General features: G+C 36.9%; 1 pseudogene; it reads left to right on the top strand.

Moving 5' to 3' along the window:
• Positions 1 to 8715: 8715 nt before the first annotated feature.
• LOC121901582 lies at positions 8716 to 11072 on the top strand (annotated as a pseudogene).
• The last annotated feature ends 2794 nt before the right edge of the window (positions 11073 to 13866 follow it).

The raw sequence follows: 13866 nt of genomic DNA, 5'->3' as shown, positions 1-13866 counted from the left end.
GAGTATAATGTTTCCATGTTATTTCTTTCCATTCGAAACAGGACAGTAGTTGGATTAATTAATCATCTTGCAGACACATTTTGAGTTTTGTGAGGTATGCACATCAACCTGTAACACCCTTCTCTGTGTAGACCCAGAGATGTTTCCATGTATCTTACTAGAACCATGATTACAGTCTAAAGTGTAAATACACAATACACAACTAATCTCGAGGAACAGCATTGATACACACATAATACATGTTGAAATGACTTTATTACACATGCTGAAACAAAGAGCTATTTGTAGAACAGTTGGTGCAGTGTTTTATTCAGCCCATGATTGTCCCCCACTCCTATAGGGGCTTAAAGGATGATGGAGTCTTTTTCAAGATAATAGTATTTTCACCCAGGAATAATTACTGCATGATAGCATTCTCTTCATGCGTATGCGTAGATGATAACCTTACACCAGATGAAGAGTTGTCTTTGTGTTGGAGGTCCCTCTTTTCTCTCCTCCCCCTCTATCATTTCTCATTGGGTACCGTGGGGGTCTGGCAACCCGGAAGCCTTTGTTGATCCTTCCAAAGCCTTCCCTACACGCTGCTCCACCATTCCCATCTGCCTGTCACTACTCATATGTTTCATAGTCAACAAACTATTTATTTGCATCTCAGTTGATGATGTAGTCCTTGCCTTTGAATAACTTAATAAAGACCACACGCTGCAGTGACTTTAAGATGAAAGAGTGAGACACCACATAAAGGCTCACTGAACTGAAGAACGATCTTGATTGAACAGACCTGACCTTGTTACATCATAAAACAAAGCTTCTGTTTTTCATACAAGATTTTAATAGTTTAATAGTTCAATTTTCCTCACTTACTTGTGTAGTAAAAAAAAAAAAAAAAATCTAAATAGATGAATAATGTGTTTTGCGATAAAGCCAAATTTGTCATGGCACATGTTACCCATATGTAAACATCAAAGATCAATAATTCAGTCTCACAGTCTTCTTATTATGATGGTGAGTTTCAGAGTATTTTGAGCAGATGGCGTGATTTTGGGAAGTGGGATATACTCATTGACTCGTTATTGGGCAGCACCAAAGGGGTTTTTGATTGTTTAGTCCTGGTCATACCATGTACAAATGTTCTGAAGGGCCTCCAGTCACTTTTGGTCTCTTGAGCAAATAAGGATGGCAATCACAATGACGCAGAGAGCCAACAGTATTCCCAGCACAAATATAACTGGGTCCCATTCTTGTTCTGAAATCAGAAAAAAGTCCAAGCAGACATTGAACTCTTTACATATTCCTCATCTTACATGATAAGATAGGATATCATTTAATCAGTCAACTACTACATAATTTAGGAATAGAATAATGACAAAAAACATTGCTATAAGTTGCCATGGTACCATTGTATACCATAAGTCATGAATAAATTGAATAAGTAACAGAAATAGAGGGTCAAAGGACAGAAAATGTAGTGTCTAATGAATTAAAGTTTGAATTTCATAAATATTTCTTGCATTGTTTTAGCATCACAAAGTCATAATCATTACTAAAATTACCATTAGAAAAATAGCATTCAACATTTAAATGATCAAAAGTTTATCACACATTCATAATCTAAATAATAGTGGAAAGATCAACATACCTGTCTCCCTTTCAGTCCTTTCACAAAACAGAATCTCCCCACATTGGACCGCAGCACCTCTGTAGAGCCAGTACACACTGTGCACAGCGGGACACTGATCTGTGTTTTCTTTCTTCTTGGGAAGAAGCGAACACTGAAGAGTCACTGATTCTCCCGACTGGACTGACTCCATCTCTGGACTTTGTTTCACGTAGAAATATTTCTGCCGTTTTCTATGATCTACAAAAACATGTCAGAGGGGTTGTATGTTAATTTATTTTAGTGTGACATCGGAACATGAAATTGCTTCTAAATGTAGAATTATTGACACATGCATGACAGACAATAATGCTGAAATTAACATACTGTACCATTCACAGCCAGAAGTGTGCCATTAACAAAGCTCATTTCGTATGCCGATCCAGCTTGGCAGAAGTATGTTGCTTCATCTTCTTTGCTTACATTTCTGATGTGAAGAAAATACTGAGTATTGCTTTTTGCAACTGTTAATTTTGACTTGTTAAATTGTCTTTTAAGTGTGATTTTGTTAAAAGATCCCTCAGCAACAGTTTGGACCATATATCCAAAATTCAGTTTATACCAGTAAAACAAACCAACTTCATCCCCAGAGACTGGGCATGTCAGAGTCAAATTATCACCAACTTCAGCCACAGTCAAAGAGATCTGTTGAGGAATCTCTGCAGTTTGAATCAGAACTAAAGAAGAAAAAACGAACAATACCAGAGTTAAAACACCAACCCAGATAGGACAACAATAATTTTAGAAAGGAAAGCGATTACAGAAATATTATAGCTTGACAGTTTTGGCATTTTCATTTTGTACAAATACTTGTTAGTACTACCACTTATCAAACAACTGCACTTACAAGCTGTGCAAAGAAGAATCAAAGCCACCAGTCTTTTGGCCATTGTGGTACATCACTCCTCTTGCATAACTGATGTCTTCCCACTCAAACCAAAGCTTTAGTTACAACATGATCAAAGTCTGCAACGTAGAAATCATCCTGATTGGCTGAAGCACAAAAAATACACTCCACCCTAAATTTAGCAAAACCATGATTTTTAATGAAATTCACATGTATGTGAATAATTGTTGTTGTTGTTGTGTGTTATGTTTGTTTTAATTGTTAGACTAGATGATATTATTGACTTTTATTGTTTTTATTATTTTTGACTGTCTGGAACTACATATAGTGGGCGCATGACCAAAGGTCACAATCATGGTGGCAATCTGCACATTGAAAGAACTCCATCTTCAAGACTGAAAATTGGAGACTGTCCTCCCAAAAAAATAATCCGTCATCCAAAAACAACATATAGTTATGTTTGAGTGACAAATGCCATCTAGCAGCCATAGTGATTATAATTAAAGTTCACAATGGCCATAAATATCAAATTGCAGGACACCCAATAGTTGTGGAGACATTTCACTCTGAACCACATGTGTCAGTTTTGTTGTTGGAGAGACGGAGAAATAGGCAGACAACTATTAGGACAGTGGACTGTTGTAGGCTGACTCATAACTAATGGAAGTAGTTAGAAACATGTTATGTTATGTAGGTATCTTCAATCTTTAATTGAGGGATGCTTTAAAAATGCTGCATAAAAACATTGATTTGGTACCACTTATCATAGCTGCATTTAATTTTGCACCATAGATTAATTAATATTTCTTTATTCTCTCAAATTGTTTGTCTGATTCTGATTTCAGGTTGATGACTGTAACTGCACCATTAGAAGTGAGTGGAGGACTCTTATCTTCTGTTGTTTCCTGAGTCTGCTTTTGGGTCCACTTTCCAAATGTACAAACTCACTACCATTACACAAAACTCGTTCAGTCTGGTGCATACATACTCAGAAGGTGGGCTCGGTCTGGATTTGGACTAAATAACAGGAACAAAATTTAACTGCAACCTCACTTGGACAGCTTTTGTGGGACACATTCCTATAACATCACCTCAGCTGTCAAAGATAAGTTAGCAAAGTAGTTGTGGAGTGTAGGAGCTCCGGTCAATTAAGCTAAATTGTTTGTTCAAAGCTAGCTGATACAAAAAAAAAAGAAAGGTTGACCAAAGAGACCATTGTGCTTGATTTGCAATGGCCATAATGAGGAGTGGGAACACAAAACACCACTATGACATCAAGCATGATGTGTGGAACTCATACCACAGCAAACACATTAATGAACACTTGCAGCAGTGTCTCCACCGGGCCATAGCACCTTTCTATCCTTATATTTAGTGACTTGGTGACACCATGAAGATGTCACGTCCCCCAATAATACAGAGATGCTGTTCATGTACAGAGTTCTAGAGTTTATGTAATGAAACATCATCATGTAATGCACCTTTACTGGACCTCTGATGCGGTGGAAACTCTAAGACTTGTATTTGAGCACCTCTGGTCTAGTGTCACGGCACTGTGTGAAAGCATGTTGCATGAGTGCCTGGAAAAAAGACAACCAAAGCCGCATGCAGCAGCTACACTGACAGATGAAATGTGTGGTAGGCCGTCTCTCTGCCTTTGACCAACCACAAAGGTTGTTTACTCAGAATAGACCCGACTATGGGTATCAACAGGATATGTAGCAAGGTTAGAGTTGCAGGGGAGAGGTACAAGAGCCTCAGCAGGTGCATTTTAGTTGAACAAGCTTATGTGGTTGTTTTAGTTTTACCAGCCTGTCTACGGAATTATTTATATTACAAACTGGGTCTGAAAGTTCTATTATAAGGATTTACAGAGGGAAAAAAACAGGCACATTTTTTAGATAGGCTACAGTACACCAGTCTGTAAATGAACCAAGACATAAGAACACATTCACACTAATAACTATCACAGACCATTTAGAGTCTGTTATGAGATATGGCAACCAGCAAAGATTCAAACCCATGATTTTTTGCTTTGAGATGACAATTGAATATTTTAATCAAGCAGCACCTGGTCCAAAGTACAACTGCGTGCGCACAAGAACAGATATTTAAATGGTTACTGGGGCCTTTTTTACTTGAGCAAATTCCTTCAGCAAAAAAATATACACTCTCACATACATATGCCACTGTACATACACTATGCATTGCACTGCTTATAAAGGAAAGAAAAACTGATGTGTCAGCCAGGTCCACAACACACTGTGATAATGTTTACTGTTTCTATCTGCAGTACATCACATGCTTCGTGTCCTTTAACTGTACTTTGCACTGTTGGTCTGTAAATATGCAGAGCCTGAGGAGATCTACTGTAAGTCATTTTAAGAGGACATACTTAACACTCGAGGCTCTCTGTGACATGTATTAATAATAATGATTGAAATAACAAAGACAGTGAGATCATGATTTTGTAGCAGAACATTTACAAATGTAATATGAAATACACTGCATGTTTTGTATGGTGGAGCTACACAAACAGATAAAAAGGAATTCAGCTTGCAAAAGTTCCTTTTGAGTGATGAGAAAAAAGTCTAAGAAAGGGTAGGAGGACGACAGTTTAAGCCCCTGCTCTTAACACGAATGTCCACCAAGAAAAAAGAAACCACTCACTGACTGTAAATGCATGCCTGTATATGAGCCCTGGTGAGAAAGAAAGGAAGAAAAGACCGTTTGAACTCACACCTTATGTTGAAAGCCCAACCACAACCATGCTCAACTTTCCATGCATCATTTGTTTGAAATGTGTGAGTGTGTGTGTGTGTGTGTTTGTCGGTAAAAGACCCCATAAAAACATAAAAACCCATTCATGTATGTATGTGTGTGTGTGTGTTTGTATATATATATATTTCAGTAAAAGTCTCCATAAAGATAGAAAAAATAGTTTGTGTTTGTCAGTAAAAGTCCCCCTAAAGCCATAAAAACAAGTTTGTGTGTGTGCGTGTGTGTGTTTTTGCATGCACGTGTGTGTGTGTGTGTGTGTAAGAGGGAGAGAGCAAGTGAGACTCTGTTGTGTGTCTCAGGTGATACTACGGGAAAAGACTTTTTATTTGTATTACATTGTTACATTTCATGTGTTCATCACCTATTTCTTTAACTGTGTATGTTATTATGCATAAAGAATGACACAAGATTGTGTTGGTGAAATGATTCAACTTCATAGTAATTATTTGATTTTTGTGTTGTTGTACTGTCAAGTGTTCCTGTTATTTTTTCCACAACAGGAACTCACAATCTACACACATGTGATTTTTTTACTCTAATCACTTTGCGTCTTTCGGTTACTGCCAGTAAAAAGCTTTGTGGTTGAAAGCTGTTGCCATGGTCTCTCAGTGATTAACATGTTGCATCAAAAAAAGGTCTTAGGTTCTTTATTTGTGGAGTTTGGACATTCTCCTCAGTGAAAAAAGCATTTACTGTATGACAAGTGAATCTGAAACTCTAAATTGCACATAGTATTAATAAAGCAGATGACAGCTCTCCCCCACGCTGCTGTACTCTTTCAGCTGACGTGTTTTGATAATGCCTGACGGGTAAAGTGAGTGGCCTCATCACTGCCTGAATTTATCCACTCCTGGGTTATTTAAAATGGCTCCTCTGGCTTCCTTTTTGATTCAGTGTCCACATATTTATTAGGTTAATTAAAACCCCTGTTATTGACTGTAAGTAGTACAGACATGGTTGTAGGATAATAAAACATACACACTGAACTTGTGAACAAAAAAGGTTTCTAGTAAACTTTATCTCCTGTTCTGGTTTTCACCAAAAGGTGGCAGTGATGTTAATAGAGTGCAGATGGTTTGAAGCACCGTCCAGTGTTACAAAATCTCAATTCACAGATACTAAACATAGAAGGCCACAAAAACCAGACGGAGGCAGATTAAAGAGGAACTCCTTGATTCCACATCGTCTGTTTACAGGTCTTTGGGGCGTACTACTGCATATGTGAAAAAAGTTGTATAAAGCAAAGTATGATTAGTCGCCTGCTTGATGTCACATGAGGCCATTTTAAGGTTGGGGCTGAAGACTACAAGTGAAAATGAAAATAATCTGGAGGTGTAGAGTTAGAAAGAAGTGAGTTCATGAGTCCTCTGTAGCCTGCTCCTCATCTCTGCTTGAGGCTAGCGGCTCAAGGTTACTTTTACCCTCTTCGAGCACAACACACACCTGAATCTCCAACCAAACAGTCAGTGCTCGAGTTGCATTATGAATAATGTATGCTGCAGGATTTGACAAGGAAGAAGAATGCATGGAATCAAAACAATTATATCTAGTTATGCTGCATTGATGCAATGCTAACTTGATGGAGTACTCTTTTAAGGATATTAAATATAACTTCACCTATTAGTAGCACCACCGTAACACTAGACAGACTTATTCTATGTGACGCCCTGCTTTGATTATATTCCCCACAGTAACTGTGTTTATATACTAAATCAGCGTTGCCAGATGTACGATAATGATCATATTTGTACACTAATTTTGACCTCTGAACGATGTACGATCAATAATGCCAAAAGTCCAATAATTCCGATAATATGGTCATTTTCTGACACTTAGTATTAGTAGTTGTAATTAGTCTAGGCTATCTCATTTTAATTTTATTTCTTGGCACGATAAGGACAGTAAAATATGGATCCTATGTCTGTGTTTATACATCTCTTCGCATGTGATGTCTTTCCAGCCAATCAGACTACCCCCTTCCATGCATCATATAACTATGTCAGCAATTTTTTATTTTTTTTTAAACAATGTGGCTAGATTTGTCGTCGATGTCAAGAGGTAGTTGGTCTCAATAAATATGTGTTTTCTGAAAATTACACATTTACACCTATTAGTTCTCTTGGTTATGACAATGATGGTCATTTTCTTCAAAATACAATGATTTAAGCCTCTGGTATGATACTTAAACATTTTCCATCCGGCAAAGCTGACTTTTATTTACTTTGTGATACAGAGTGACAGTTGGCTGCCTAGATAACTGGAGTTGCATCCAGGTAACTTATACTTTGCCAGTTTAACTTTATTTTGCCAAGGACAGACTACTGTGCAGTCACAGTGTTCATTCTCTATGATAAAGTGCAGCGAAGGTGATGAGCAGATGGTTTGCAATGAGAAAGACTGTTTGCTATGTGTGTTAAAGAACTGAAGACCATTTCTTCAGCTTGCTTAATGTTGTTCTCACTATCAACAATCAGAAATTTGTAGAAGAAAACACAAGCCAATGCTGACCAATCACAGTTCTTGTGGTCCCAAAGTGGTATCTCAGTAACTTCTGTGGTTGATACATGTATTGTACAGTCACATTTTTGAGGAGGTGGACTTTAGCTACAGTGTAGCCACAGAGCCTACACACATAGCTGCTGCAGAACCATAAATGAATCTTATGACTTCAGCATTTTAATCAGGCTGACTTAGATGCTTGATTTGATGGCTGAAAATTTAACTTATTCCTCCATCACTATATTTAACAGGCCAACAATGAAAAGCAGCACAGCTGAAATGTTAAAAGCTAAATTTAAATATTGGTCAGATCCTCAGAAACATATCATCCATAAATTAAAGAAGCAAGAATAAAGACCAGTCTCCTTAAGAAGTATGTTTATATCAGACCATTCTGCAGTAACTAATTTCCATCAGTAGTGTACAGTTCATGTGATATGATGGAGCTTCTATCTCGTTATGGTACCAATATTGTGTTTTACCTTACCCATACTGTTGCCATGCACAAATATTGTAGAAATAATTTTAAACTGTTGACAATGAACATAAAATTGAGTTTAAAGGCTGTTGGTTTAGTAATATGGAACAATCTGCTGAGGAAAACAATGACATTTTCTTCACAAGAGAAATATTGTTTAGGCACAATATACAGTAAACACAACAATATATTTGTTGTGTACAGTAAGTGTTCCACTGTAAGGAACCCACCATGAAAACCAAACGTGAGAAAGCTGCTGGTGTTGTTTCATGTGTTTAAGTTGGAAAGTTCTGGGTAACATATTTCCACGGGGGTAGTGCAGTGAAACGCCAACATAACGAACAGCCAATCAGATTGCTCTGAAATTGTTCCCTCCCACTTAATGTGATCATATTAAAGTGAATTATCTTATTATACTGTCTAAACTGACTACTGTCTCAACTGATAAAACAAGAAAATGCTGATCGTATTTTCTATACTTCTCATGCTCAAAATTGGGCGTAAGTATATGTAGACGTAAGATTTACTCCAGATGTATTTCAAATAAATTGTCATTTTCTTGCATTAGTACATATGACATATATGAATGTATCTCTGCTGTTAATCCCTGCTCTGTTTGAATTTTTTTTCAGAATGCACCGACGATCACATCTTTGCAACAAAGACTGTTGGTGTTGGACAAAATGTGACTCTGACATGTACCCGCCAGAAATCTTGGCGATCAACAAACTTATTTTGGATCAGGCTTGTTTCAGGAACCTTTCCTGAAATTTTAGGTGGAACATTTGCCTTTGATTATGATGTTGTTAATGAGGTGACTCATCACATTACAACAAAACAAGAGCCTGGAACATTTGCTCTGCATATTAACAAAACACAGTTAAGCGATACTGCAGTCTACTACTGTATAAAAGTGAAACAAAGCCACATGACATTTTTGAGTGGAACATTTCTAAGAATCAAAGGTAAATACAGCAAAAACAGCAACAAAAATGTGACATGTCTTGAGACTTGTAGAGTTATGTGGATATAAAATGTCATTTATAACAGCAATTTTACATTTAAATCGGCACGTTTACATAATCAACATGTAAGTCAGACTTAAATCTTTGTTTTAAGCATGATGCAGATTTTTGTCTTTTGTTTAAACATAAATAATTGTAACTTCAACACCTCCACCCTATAATGCATCCTAATCAAAATGAGTAAAACATATTTATTATTTGTGTTTTCATTTCCCAGGACCAGAACCTGATATCACTGCCATCACTCAAGACTTTCCATCTGATCCAGTCCATCCAGGAGACTCTGTGACTCCCCAGTGTTCAATGCTCTCTGACTCTGAGAATAAAAGGTGTTCATAAGAACACAGAGTGTACTGGTTCAGAGCTGGATCAGATGAATCTCATCCCAGTTTTATTTACGCTCATGGCAACAGCAGTGATGAATGTGAAAAGAGTTCTGAGACTCGTTCTCCACAGAAATGTGTCTACAGCTTCTCTAAGAACGTCAGCTCCTCTGATGCTGGGACTTACTACTGTGCTGTGGCCACATGTGGGGAGATATTATTTGGAAATGGAACAAAACTGGACATTGAAGGTAAATTCATTTCTATATAATGGTGAGATTATTCTATCTATGTGTTTTATTAGGAATCAATCACAATCCATTTAGATCAAAAAACATTTGTTCTTCTTATCATCTTATGAAATACCATAAATTAGTTATTGCTATTTCGTAACCTTAAATTATCTATTTTATTTCTTTTTTTTTCATAAAACTTCAGTTGTCGGCAGTTGTGATTTAGAGAAGGCCAACACAATTATCTACGTGCTTTGTGCTGCTTTGGCTACAAGTCTGGTTGTAACAACCTTCCTCATATATGGCATGAAGAGAAAATCTTGTGATTGTTGTAATGGTAAGAGAAATTACTCAGACATGAATCTATCTATCTATCCATCAATCTAACAGTTTTTAGTAACAGCTATAACACCCTTAGATCCACATCAGTGCTGTGTATAAGTCATATTATTATTATTTTATAATACAGCTGCTGTTGCTCTGCAAACAAATGCTGAAACAGCCAGTGGTGGTCAGCGAAGTCAGCAGGTAAGGAATTTAAAGATAATATGTAATTTGAAAAGCATGTTTTATCTGTTTGCACGTCCTTACATTGACTTGCCATCTCACAATATTTTATGATTTATTTCCTCAGAGATATCAGGACTCATTGGTTTATTCTGCAGTAACCTTTACCAAGAAGAAAGCTGGCAAAGCAGGGAGAAGGAATGCAAAAGCAGCAGAAGAAAATTGTGTCTACACTACTGCCAGGGTTTAGAAGTTAGATTAATTCACACAAAAGATTTGTTAATTGATCCTAATATAAAGTTTTTCTCTGTCACATTATCTGTGAAAATAGTGTTTAAGCTGCTCTAGCACATGCCTTTCACCTCTGAACTCTGTAAGATAATGATTTTTTTTATTTTGGATGAAAGTTTTGTGTATCATTCTGTTTGTATCATTGTTTAATATCTTTGAATCCTATTACTTCAGAAAAGAAAATGAATCATCATGCTGCAAAAAATAACAACATTTAATAGTTAAACATTTGGAATAGTCTTTAGCATACCATATCTTTTGTATCTTGTTTAATATTTCAAGCTTGTGATGACACCCAAACTGGCATTTTAAAAGATCCATCTTAAAAGAGTTGGTTGGAAATTAATTTTTATTTTACTTTTACTTTCTATGTGCATTCTATAAACATTATTTATTAATGGACTGTCAGGAGTAATCATTTGCTATTAGAAACTGAGTGATGTTAATTACATTTTGTCAACAATCTAAATAACTGTTGAATTACTGTTTGAATGACTGTTAAGTATTTTACTCTTTTTACTTTTACTTTCTATGTGCATGTTTACTAGAGTATTTATAGTATTTAGTCAAAAGTCTCCTCTTCTTTTACTTGAGTTTTGGGTAAAAGACTTGACAAATGATAATACACACAGTTTGATTTACAATAAAAAAATGCAATTTGAAATGAATTAAAGCATATAGCTTTCTACAAAAAACAATGTATGTATGAAGTATATATTATGGATGAATTAATCCTTTTTCAGTATTTCTGAATAACAAACTTACACAATTGGATAATTATTAAATTTCATTTAATATTTGCATCATGTTATTATTAATACTAAGACACTGCGCCCTATTTTTGTGGTGATGCAAAGACCAGCATAAGCCAGAGTCCTGCACCAGGTCTGGTACCTGTGGGTAACCGATCTGGTAATAGGTAACCTGCAAAAAAGTTGTGTATTGAGTACAAAATATAATATATAAATATATAAATTCATGTGAACAGGTAAAAATGAACTAAATGCAGGCGGGTAGCAGGTGAAAACAAAAATAAGATAAGTCTGAAATGAAAATGATTTGCTATATTTTGAACATCAAAATCAGTCAATCAGCTGCCAGGTTTTTTTTTATTGTGAAGTGAGGTGGAGCATTTCAGTGGATTACAGTGAAACTTCAGAGTATGCTGCAGGCTGTTATAAGGCATACAAGTGAGCAGTCATTATAATTATTATATGGAATCATTATTAAGTGTGTGTGCGTGTGTGTGTGTGAGAGAGAGAGAGAGAGAGAAAGAGAGAGAGAGAGAAAGCACCGCAGTATGTGTGACTGTGTATCTGTGTGCTCACTGGCATGTGTGGATGTATTTACTGACCCACAACAACTGGGCCTGATGGCTGCACACAATACTATCATCCTGTCCTCAGAGTAGAGCCAAAACCCCAATGATGTTTTTGGGTACGCTAGCATATAGCTTGATAGCTAATGAGAAACAACATAGACACTGACTATGTTTACATGCACAAAATATTCCGGTTTTTGCCTTCCTACTAAGCTGTTTACATGGGTAATGAAAATGAATATTCCACTAATGTTCCCGTTTACGTATGCAGGGTTTTCAAGGTTTCCCTCTGCTTCAGTAGGAACAAGAATCACAAGATCTTGCATGCAGTGAAGTAAACCAGCGAGGTGAAAAACATTAGTGAGCTGCTGTCTGATATTTATAAGTGACTGATATTATACATTTATAGTTACAGGCACATCCAGTACCTTGGTTGTCCCATGATGATTACTTCATTGCTAAGTCACTGTCAGTCAGGATAATAACCCCTCCGTGCCTGTTGTGAAGAAGGTGCACTCTGCTTTTCCAGTCCGTCCTGAACATCTCCCTCTCATTCCTCTCCTCTGTTTGCCTTCCTGCTCCAGAATATGTCATTTTGCCTATGCAAAGGTAAACAGGGAAGAGGGCCATGTGTTGCAAACTGCGGTAAAAACCTCAATTGAGATGCATATTCCAAATGCACTGTATAATTGTCCAAAGAATGCTCCTAAATCCAGAATAATACTGGTATATCACACATCTTAATTAGAAAATGCTACATTCAGGATAAGACCTAATTTGGAATATCCAAACGGAATATGCTGTTTACATGACCCGTATCAAATTCAGAATAATGTCATATCGGAATAATAGTGGAATATTAGTGTGCATGTAAACTTACCCAATGTTGGAGTTGGAGCTGTAAGAGGTATTTTTTGTCTTTCAGTGTATTGCAGCTGTTTTGCTTTCAGTGTTTACATTAAGTTAGGCTAATCTCATCCTGAACATGCAGTTGTGTTGTTTTGTTTGTGTAATCTATGCAAAAGTTGATGAATGGACTAATGAGCACGTCACTAATTTAATTTCAGAGGAAGAAATTAGACATTTTTAAATAACATTTACTACAGCATAAGTGGTAGCCTGCGGGTTTGAGGGGCAGTTGCAGGGAAAAGCCAGAGGAAATGTGGCCAAAACCACTGAGAGTTGCAGCAGACCTGCAGTTTTCTGGGAGAACTAAACACAGTAATGCTTATATTTGACCATAGTCCCCTGGTGATATGGTTATGTAAATTTGTGTGTCATCTCCATAACTGTGGTAACATATTTTGTTGTTTTGCATAATCTGAGCCAGCGGGAGCCTGTAGATGTTGAACAGAAGAGGCCCCAGAATGGAGCCTTGGGGAACTCTGCATGTCATTTTTGTCCACTCAGATGTGTAAAAGTCCCACCACAGTTTTCCAGTCTGTCTAGTACTATGTTGTGGTCAACCGTGTCAAAAGCAGCACTGAGATCCAGTAATACTAATACTGAAATTCTGCCACTGTCAGTGTTTAAGTGTATGTAATTGAAGACCTTAACAAGAGCCGTCTCAGTGCTGTAGTATTGTTGAAATCCTGACTGGAAGACACCAAAATGGTTGTTGAGAGCCAAGAAGTTGTTTAGCTGTTGAAAAACAGCTTTTTCAATGATTTTACTTAAAAACGGGAGGTTTGATATGGGCCTGTAGTTGCTCATTAGTGAAGTGTCCAAGTGTGATTGTTCTTTTTTAAGAGTGGCTAGATGATGGTAGTTTTCAGGGCCTGTGAAAGACACCTGAGAGAAGAGATGTGTTGACAATCTGTAGAAGATCCGAGGCCAAAAAAGCCTGTAGGCAGAATATCAAGGCAGCAGGATGAGGATTTCAGATGTTGTATAATGTCCTCCAG

This window comes from Thunnus maccoyii, chromosome 8, assembly GCF_910596095.1.
Source record: "Thunnus maccoyii chromosome 8, fThuMac1.1, whole genome shotgun sequence".
Taxonomy (NCBI): domain Eukaryota; kingdom Metazoa; phylum Chordata; class Actinopteri; order Scombriformes; family Scombridae; genus Thunnus; species Thunnus maccoyii.
The sequence above is the reverse complement of the archived record's forward strand: the minus strand, read 5'-3'. Positions and strand labels throughout refer to the sequence as shown.